The sequence below is a fragment of the Lathyrus oleraceus genome, chromosome 1, assembly GCF_024323335.1.
Source record: "Lathyrus oleraceus cultivar Zhongwan6 chromosome 1, CAAS_Psat_ZW6_1.0, whole genome shotgun sequence".
Classification (NCBI taxonomy): domain Eukaryota; kingdom Viridiplantae; phylum Streptophyta; class Magnoliopsida; order Fabales; family Fabaceae; genus Lathyrus; species Lathyrus oleraceus.
In genome coordinates this window covers 229,233,168-229,242,110 of record NC_066579.1, presented here as the reverse complement: position 1 = coordinate 229,242,110, position 8,943 = coordinate 229,233,168, and the positions used below count along the sequence as shown (strand labels likewise).

General features: G+C 40.9%; 1 pseudogene; it reads right to left on the bottom strand.

Annotated features, from left to right (window-relative positions):
* Positions 1-474: 474 nt before the first annotated feature.
* LOC127116438 (uncharacterized) lies at positions 475-574 on the bottom strand (annotated as a pseudogene).
* Positions 575-8,943: the final 8,369 nt, after the last annotated feature.

The window sequence follows — 8,943 nt, the reverse complement described above, 5'->3', positions numbered from 1 at the left end:
TACGACGAATTCGGGAATATCGTGCTGAAAACAATCTCCCTCCTATAAACCTTCCAGATTTCAAAAACATTTTTCCTTCTTTAACCGAGATGGCAGAACCAGCTCGTGCTCTTAGAGATTACGCCGCTCCATCGCAAGATGAACCGCATTCAAGTATTGCTCCGCCCGCAATCGAAGCAAACAACTTTGAACTTAAACCTTCGTTGTTGCAGGCTGTGCAACCGAACCAATTCTCTGGAAATCTTACCGAAGATCCAAACCTTCATTTATCCGTATTTGTTCAATACGCTGATACTGTTAAAGCTAATGGTGTCACTTCAGAGGCAATTCGACTTCGTCTTTTTCCTTTCTCATTAAGAGATAGCGCTAGAAGATGGCTTCAATCTCTCCCTTCCAACTCAGTCACCACATGGAACGAGTTGAAGAAAGTTTTTCTTGCCCGATATTTTCCGCCAAGCAAAACAGCTATGTTAAGAGCCCAGATAAACGGATTTAAACAGAAAGACAACGAGTCTCTTTTCGAAGCATGGGAAAGATACAAAGACATGATGAGACTTTGCCCACACCATGGTTTGGAAGACTGGTTAGTAATTCACACATTTTATAATGGTCTCTTATACAACACAAGGTTAACAATAGACGCCGCTGCAGGTGGTGCACTAATGAACAAACCTTACGCTGATGCTTACCAGCTTATCGAGAGCATGGCCCAAAACCACTATCAGTGGGGAACCGAACGAACGAATGTGGAAAAACCTCAACCGAAAACTGGCATGTACGAGATAAGTAACCTTGATCACGTCAATGCAAAAGTGGATGCTTTGGTCCAGAAAATTGAAAGTTTAAACGTATCACCTCCAGCCGCCGTGGTTGCTATAACTCAGAATTGCGAGGTCTGTGGAATCCAAGGCCACACTCCTGCGGAATGTCAACTCTTGACTGGAATCCAAGCAGAGCAAGTAAACTATGCTCAAGGAAGCCCCTATTCGAATACCTATAACCCAAATTGGAAGAACCATCCAAACTTCTCATATAAGAGTAATAATGCTTTATACGCACCTGGACAGTCTCCAAATCAAGCCCCATCTATATCTCCAGGATATCAGAAACCGAATCCTAACAATAATACCCCTAGAAAATCCAACTTGGAAATCATGATGGAAAACTTTATAGCTTCCCAACAACAAACCAATAAAGATTTCTTAAACCAGAACATACACACTGGCGAACAACTAAAACAACTAGCAAGCAAAGTAGATGCCCTGGCTACCCATAACAAAATGCTAGAAACGCAAATATCTCAAGTAGCTCAACAACAAGCACCTACTGCTGCACCAACTGGTACATTCCCTGGACAGCCCCAACCCAATCCGAGAAGCCAAGCTCATGCAATTATATTGAGAAGTGGAACGGAAGTGGAAGGACCGTCTGACCCAAGGATAGAAAACCAAAACCCTAAGAAATCTACTGAGGAAAGTGAACCTAAGGAAAAGGAAGAGAGTAATAAGGAAACCCTAGAAAAGAAGGAACCTTATGTACCTCCACCACCTTACAAACCACCTATACCTTACCCTCAAAGGCTTGTTAAAACCAAAGATGTAGGCCAATTTAGAAAATTTGTTGATCTCCTTAAACAATTAAACGTTACAATTCCGTTTACCGAAGCTATCACGCAGATGCCCTCATATGCTAAATTCTTAAAAGAAATTCTTTCCAATAAGAGGAAACTTGAGGATAGCGAAACCGTTACACTCCCTGCCGAATGTAGCGCTATAATCCAAAACATGCCCCCTAAACTCAAGGATCCGGGTAGTTTCTCTATACCCTGTCACATAGGAAAATTTGTCATCAACAAAGCCTTATGCGATTTAGGAGCCGGAATTAGCGTTATGCCTTTATCCATATGTAAGAAACTGGAAATGGGAGAATTAAGACCGACCAAAATGTCTGTGCAATTAGCAGATCGTTCCATCAAATATCCTGTAGGAATCCTTGAAAACGTTCCCGTACGCATAGGTCAGTTTTACATTCCCACTGACTTCACAATTATGGACATTAGAGAAGATGATACGACACCTATTATACTAGGAAGACCATTCTTAGCAACTGTCGGTGCAATCATAGACGTAAAACGAGGACGACTCACCTTCGAAGTAGGTGAAGAGAAAATTGAATTCATTCTTTCCCAATTCTTGAAAGCACCTGCAATAGAAGATACATGTTACTTCATGGATATCATCGATGAATGCATAAAAGAAGCAGAGTCAGGAGAAGACAAATCATCAGACTATCTTTTAGAGGACAAATCTAAACAATGCCTAGCAATAACACCGGATCCTACGCAGTGTCTTAACAAACCAACCCCTGATTTGAAAACACTTCCCAAAAATCTGAGATATGAATTCCTAGACTTAGAACTTGAACGACCTGTGATAGTTAATGCAGATCTAGGAAGACTCGAAACAGAAAAACTCCTACATATCTTAAGAAAATATCCAACCGCACTAGGATACCACATCACCGATCTCAAAGGAATAAGCCCTTCTATTTGTATGCACCGCATCATGTTAGAAGAAGACTGTAAAACCTCTAGGGAACACCAGAGAAGACTAAATCCGATCCTAAGTGAGGTAGTAAAGAAAGAAATAACCAAGTTATTAGAAGCAGGTATTATATATCCTATATCTGATAGCAAATGGGTTAGTCCTGTACACGTTGTACCAAAGAAAGGAGGCATAACCGTTATTGAAAACGAAAAAGGAGAAACTATAACTAAACGAATCGAATCGGGATGGAGAATGTGCATTGATTATAGGAAACTAAACAAAGCAACCCGAAAAGATCATTTCCCTTTACCATTCATTGACCAGATGTTAGAACGATTAGCTAAACATTCACATTTCTGTTATTTAGACGGTTATTCAGGCTTCTTTCAAATACCAATTCACCCTGATGACCAAGAAAAGACAACATTCACATGCCCTTTTGGTACCTTCGCTTATAGACGAATGCCGTTTGGTCTGTGTAATGCCCCTGCAACTTTTCAAAGATGCATGATGGCAATATTCGCCGACTTTCTCGAAAACATCATGGAAGTATTTATGGATGACTTTTCTGTATACGGACAGAGTTTCGAAGAATGCCTTGAAAACCTGGAAAGAGTTCTGGAACGATGTGTAAAAGTAAACTTAGTACTTAATTGGGAAAAGTGCCACTTTATGGTACAAGAAGGCATTGTTTTAGGACACATCATCTCGAACAGAGGAATTGAAGTAGACAAAGCCAAAATAGAGGTAATCGAAAATCTTCAACCCCCAAGAATTGTGAGAGAAGTACGAAGCTTTTTAGGACACGCCGGTTTTTACCGACGATTCATCAAAGACTTCTCTAAGATAACTAAACCCTTAACCGGACTGTTGATGAAAGATGCTGAATTCATATTCGACGATAACTGTTTAAAAGCATTTCAAACTCTTAAACAAGCATTGATCTCCGCACCCATTATGCAGACACCAGACTGGAATGAACCATTCGAAATAATGTGCGATGCCAGTGATTATGCTGTAGGTGCTGTTTTAGGACAAAGAAAGGATAAAAAGCTTCACGTTATATATTACGCTAGCAGAACCCTGGATGAAGCACAGATGAATTATGCCACAACCGAGAAAGAACTCCTAGCAGTGGTATTTGCGCTAGATAAATTTCGTTCTTACCTGGTAGGAGCCAAAATAATAGTTTACACTGATCACGCTGCTATCAGGTACCTTTTAACAAAAAAAGATGCTAAACCTAGACTCCTAAGATGGATCTTGTTACTGCAAGAATTCGACTTAGAAATCAAGGACAAGAAAGGAACTGAAAACGTAGTAGCAGACCATCTCTCTAGACTTGAGAACCTTGAACCAGAAAGAACATCCATTAATGATGATTTCTCGTATGATAAACTCATAGCTACTTTGGAAGAGAACAACTCCGACATGCAAGTAGAAACCACCTTAGCTATATCTGTCATACCATGGTACGCTGATCTAGTCAATTATTTAGCTGCCGGAATAGTTCCACCTACTTTATCTTACCAGCAGAAGAAACGATTCTTCCACGACATAAAACACTATTACTGGGATGATCCCTTACTTTTCAAAAGAGGCCCCGATGGTATTTTCCGTCGATGTATACCCGAAGAAGAGGTAGAAAATATAATCCAACACTGTCACTCTGCGCCTTATGGCGGAGACACAAGTACATCCAAGACCTGCTCTAAAATCCTACAAGCTGGCTTTTATTGGCCAACTATATGGAAGGACGTACATGCGGCTATTAAGGAGTGTGACAGATGTCAACGCACGGGAAACATATCTAGACGTGACGAGATGCCACAAAAAGGTATTTTGGAAGTAGAGATTTTTGACGTGTGGGGGATAGACTTCATGGGACCCTTTCCATCCTCTTTCGGTAACAAATACATACTCGTGGCAGTTGACTACGTATCAAAATGGATCGAAGCTATAGCTTCTCCAACAAATGACACCCGAGTAGTAACTAGACTCTTTAAAAATATAATATTTCCGAGATTTGGCATCCCAAGAATAGTAGTCAGTGATGGTGGATCACACTTTATATCCAAGGTACTCGAAAAACTACTACTTAAATATGGAGTGAGACATAGGATAGCAACACCTTACCACCCTCAAACCAGTGGACAAGTGGAAGTATCTAACAGAGAAATCAAGCAAATACTAGAAAAAACGGTCGCCACTTCAAGGAAAGATTGGTCATTGAAATTACCAGAAGCTTTATGGGCATACCGAACTGCTTATAAAACTCCCATAGGGACGACCCCATTTAAGCTCATTTATGGAAAATCCTGTCACCTCCCGGTAGAATTAGAACATAAAGCCTATTGGGCTATTAGAAATTTAAATTTGAATTATAAAGCCGCCGGTGAAAAGAGAATCCTTGACATAAACGAATTAGAGGAACTCAGAAGAGACGCCTATGAAAATGCCAAAATCTATAAAGAAAGAACAAAACAATGGCATGACAAGCGTATATCAAGGAAAATCTTCAAGCAAGGCGACGCAGTACTTTTATTTAACTCTAGACTAAAGTTATTCCCGGGAAAACTACGATCCAGATGGTCAGGACCTTTTCATATCACTAAAATCTTTCCCAGTGGAGCGGTAGAAATAAAAGGACAATCTACAGAACCGTTCACCGTAAATGGGCAACGTCTGAAACATTATCACTATGCGGAAACCAACGAGGATTCGCAAATTCTACACTTAGACGAAACGCCCCCAGGACTCATAGACTATATTTAACAGTTTTTTTGTCGAGCTTGCGACATTTAAACAAAGCGCTTAGTGGGAGACAACCCACAAATTAATTTGTTATATTATTATTCTATTATTATTATCAATTCCCTATTTTTCTCTTAATTATTTCTTTTAATTTCTATTTAGTATTCATTATTGATTTATTCAAAAAAAATAATATATATATATATATATATATATAATAATTCTTTTCTTCTTTCGGCATTTGGCCAAATCCTGACTTAAACTCATGTTTCTTTTCTCTAGCTAACACTAACCAGATGGGACATTCTGATCGTATGGGTATCAAGTTCAGAGGAATGGCTCAGAAACGAAAGTTTGAAGATCTAGCCGCTAGAGAGATGCTACCTAGTTTATATGCTGATGATTGGGCTATGACTGCCCTTGGACTGAGACAGAGTGTCCTGTTTTTGCTGAATCAGATAGGATGGGAGACCTCCCCTATCCTGAGACATTTCACCACCTACCGGAGACTCACACTAGAATTCCTTAGTTCATTAATCTATCTACCTAGCCATGGAAAAGGAATTAGCAGAGGTTTTATCCAGTTCAGAATGTTCAATATGGAGTACCAATTTAATATTAGAGACTTCACCAACCTTTGGGTTTTCCTACCTCCTTTGATACATTCACTGTAAGCCAGGAAGAACTTTTTGAATATAGAGAGCTTGAACACTTTTGGGGTAAGCTGACTGGAAATGATGAGCCCGAGGAACATGAGTTTCTCTCTGGAAACATACATAACCCGGCTTTTCGCTATTTCCATAAGATCCTGACCCACACTTTATTTGGGAAGAAGCCAAATAGTACTTCAGTTTCACGTGATGAACTCTTCATCATATTTTGTGCTTCCCAGAACCGTCCAGTAAACGGTGCTACTTTTATGTTAGCTAATTTGGACCACCTTATCCAGGATGAGCGAGCACCCATTAGAATAGGCGGTTTGATCACTATGATAGGTAATGCTATTGGATTACGTCAGCCTATGCTTGACCTTAGCCCTTTTTGTGGCATTACTACTATGAGTATACCTTTCCTCTTCAACACTATGTTTATAGCAAACATAGGGTCTGATGAGTTCGAGCTTATTATTGATAACCAGGTTCTCTGCCTATTCACCATGCCCAATCCTAGAACTAGTGTTCACAATCAAAGGAACTGGCTCTATAACCTGAATGAAACCCCAACTCCTGCTGGATCCACTGAATCCATCCAGGACTATGAGATCTGTGATGACTATGAGCACTATGTTGACCATACCTCTCTTGCTGAATCTGACCCTCAGACACCTTCCGGCTACTATGATATTGATCCTCCCCCTCAGCCTGCCCTGACCGAAGAATCAGCCATGCCTGATCTCCGACATCATATGCCAGGAACAGATATTAAAACCGTCATTGAAGCTTTGATGTCAGAACAAGACGCCCTCAGGGAAGATTTCCACAGCTTGAGACTTGAAATCCTAGAATACATGAGCAGCATGGCAAGTCAGTTACGTATGTTACGGCATCATGTTAACTCTTTTGCTCCTCCGGCCAGAGATCCGAAGATAGATGGAATTTAGTTATTTTTCTTTCTAAGTTATTTAGTTTTAGGCTAGATTTTTCATTAATGTTGTTTGAATTCATGTTTATTTCTATTTCATTTCATTATTTTCCTTCCCTGTAATACATTATGATCATTTTATTGAAGCTGTTTAGTTAATTTTATTATGCAATGGCTATTATGCTCTACTGTTGTTACCTATTATTATTATACAAAGCAAGTAAGCGTGCACAATACATTAAAACTGCAGACTAAAAATGATCATAAGCAAAATGAAACATTAAAATACGCTACCAAAGTAATTCTGTGAAGCGCTACTGAAGCCTTGCCAAAAAGGACTGTGTGACGAGCGTCACACACTCCATGACGAACGGCACGCAAAACGCCTGTTACGAACGTCACAGCCTTGTGACGAGCGTAACGCCCCTCAGACATGTGAACGTTAGGGAGCCGTTGGAGACGAACGTTACACTTTAATTTTTACCTTCCCCATTCATTTTTTCGTTTACCACACTTAATTACTCTTCAACCACTTTTTCTTTCTACCTTCTAATCCTTCTCCTATAAATACCTACCAAAACTTCCTTCATTCACCACAAACAATTCTCTCATATCAAATACATTTCTTTTTCTTTCCAAATCATCCCTTCAAAAATTCATCACAATGGCGGGAAATCAAAATTTCGGAAATATCATCTTCCGATCCGGAGATGACAACTATCAGCAAGAGCAATTCGAGCGCTTCCAGCAGCGAGGCGTCGCTTCCACCAAGTACCCCGATTTAACTTGTTTACAACAATTAGGCTTACTCCAAGGTATCGAGTGGATGCTCCGTAAAGCCGATTTAACCTTCCTTTGCACTCATAACCAACCCACCTACCCTTCCCTAACCTTAGAATTCCTAAGTTCTTACGACTACACCACTCCCGCCGGTGAGGGTGAATTTCTGACCGGTACCGCAACCTTCCGCATGTTTAACACCGAGTACTCTCTAACCCAAAACCAATTGAGTACCATGCTACAATTTACCACAGAAGGCCAAGTCTACCCCAGAATCCCTCCCGACCTAAACTGGAACACAGTTGGCGATTTTGACCTTTTTAAGAAAATTTCCGGTATAGAGACCTACAACTGGGAAGAACTCCTTCTCTCCCACATCCATAACCCCACCATCCGTTATTTTCTCCGTATCTTGCAAAACACAGTTTTTGGTAGACCAAACAACAGCAAGGTCAACTCAAAGGAGTTATTTTTCCTCCAGTGCGTCTTCGAACCGCAAGCCCAGGTAAACGCCGCCTCCTTTCTCTTTCATCATATCCGCACCTTATGTGCTAGAGGCCGGCAACCCTTTATAATTGGTGGATTAATAACCTCCATAGCACTTGGCCTGAACCTAGGGGATAGACTCCAAACTTTAGAATCCCTACCTCCCCTGTCTATGGATATCAGCTATTGCCGTTCTAGCCGCCTGATTAAAAACAGAGTAGGCGGAGGCTATTATCTTATGGTGAACAACCAAGCAGTCCCGAGTGTTGTGCTACCCAATACCACCCTAACTGATGTCACAAACCCCGACCGCCACCTCTACGATCTTAGCGCTCCTGAAACCACCGAGCCTTCACAAACAAACCAGCAAACTGATGAGTTTGAAGAAATGGAACAAGGTGACCATCCGCCAACACAACAATCAGTCCCGCTCAACCCTTCCCGTAATGCAGCCGGCCCATCCTCCCAACGTCGTCGACGAAGAAGGCCTGCGACCAACGACGACATTATGGATGCTATCGATGGTATGCAGACACAGAATGCAGAGATGATGCAGATGATGCGTCAAATGCAACAGCAACAGGATGCTCGGAATGCCATAACCGACCAGCGGTTTACTGAATTGTTTAGCAGGTTCGACAACTTAGACATACGTCAAAGATCACCAGGGCCAAGAACCAGAGGCGGAAGGCAGCCTTAGTTGTTATTTTCTTTGCATTTCCATTTTGTATTTCATTTCCCTTAAAACATTGAGGACAATGTTTAGTTTAAGTATGGGGGGGAAACAATATTCTTT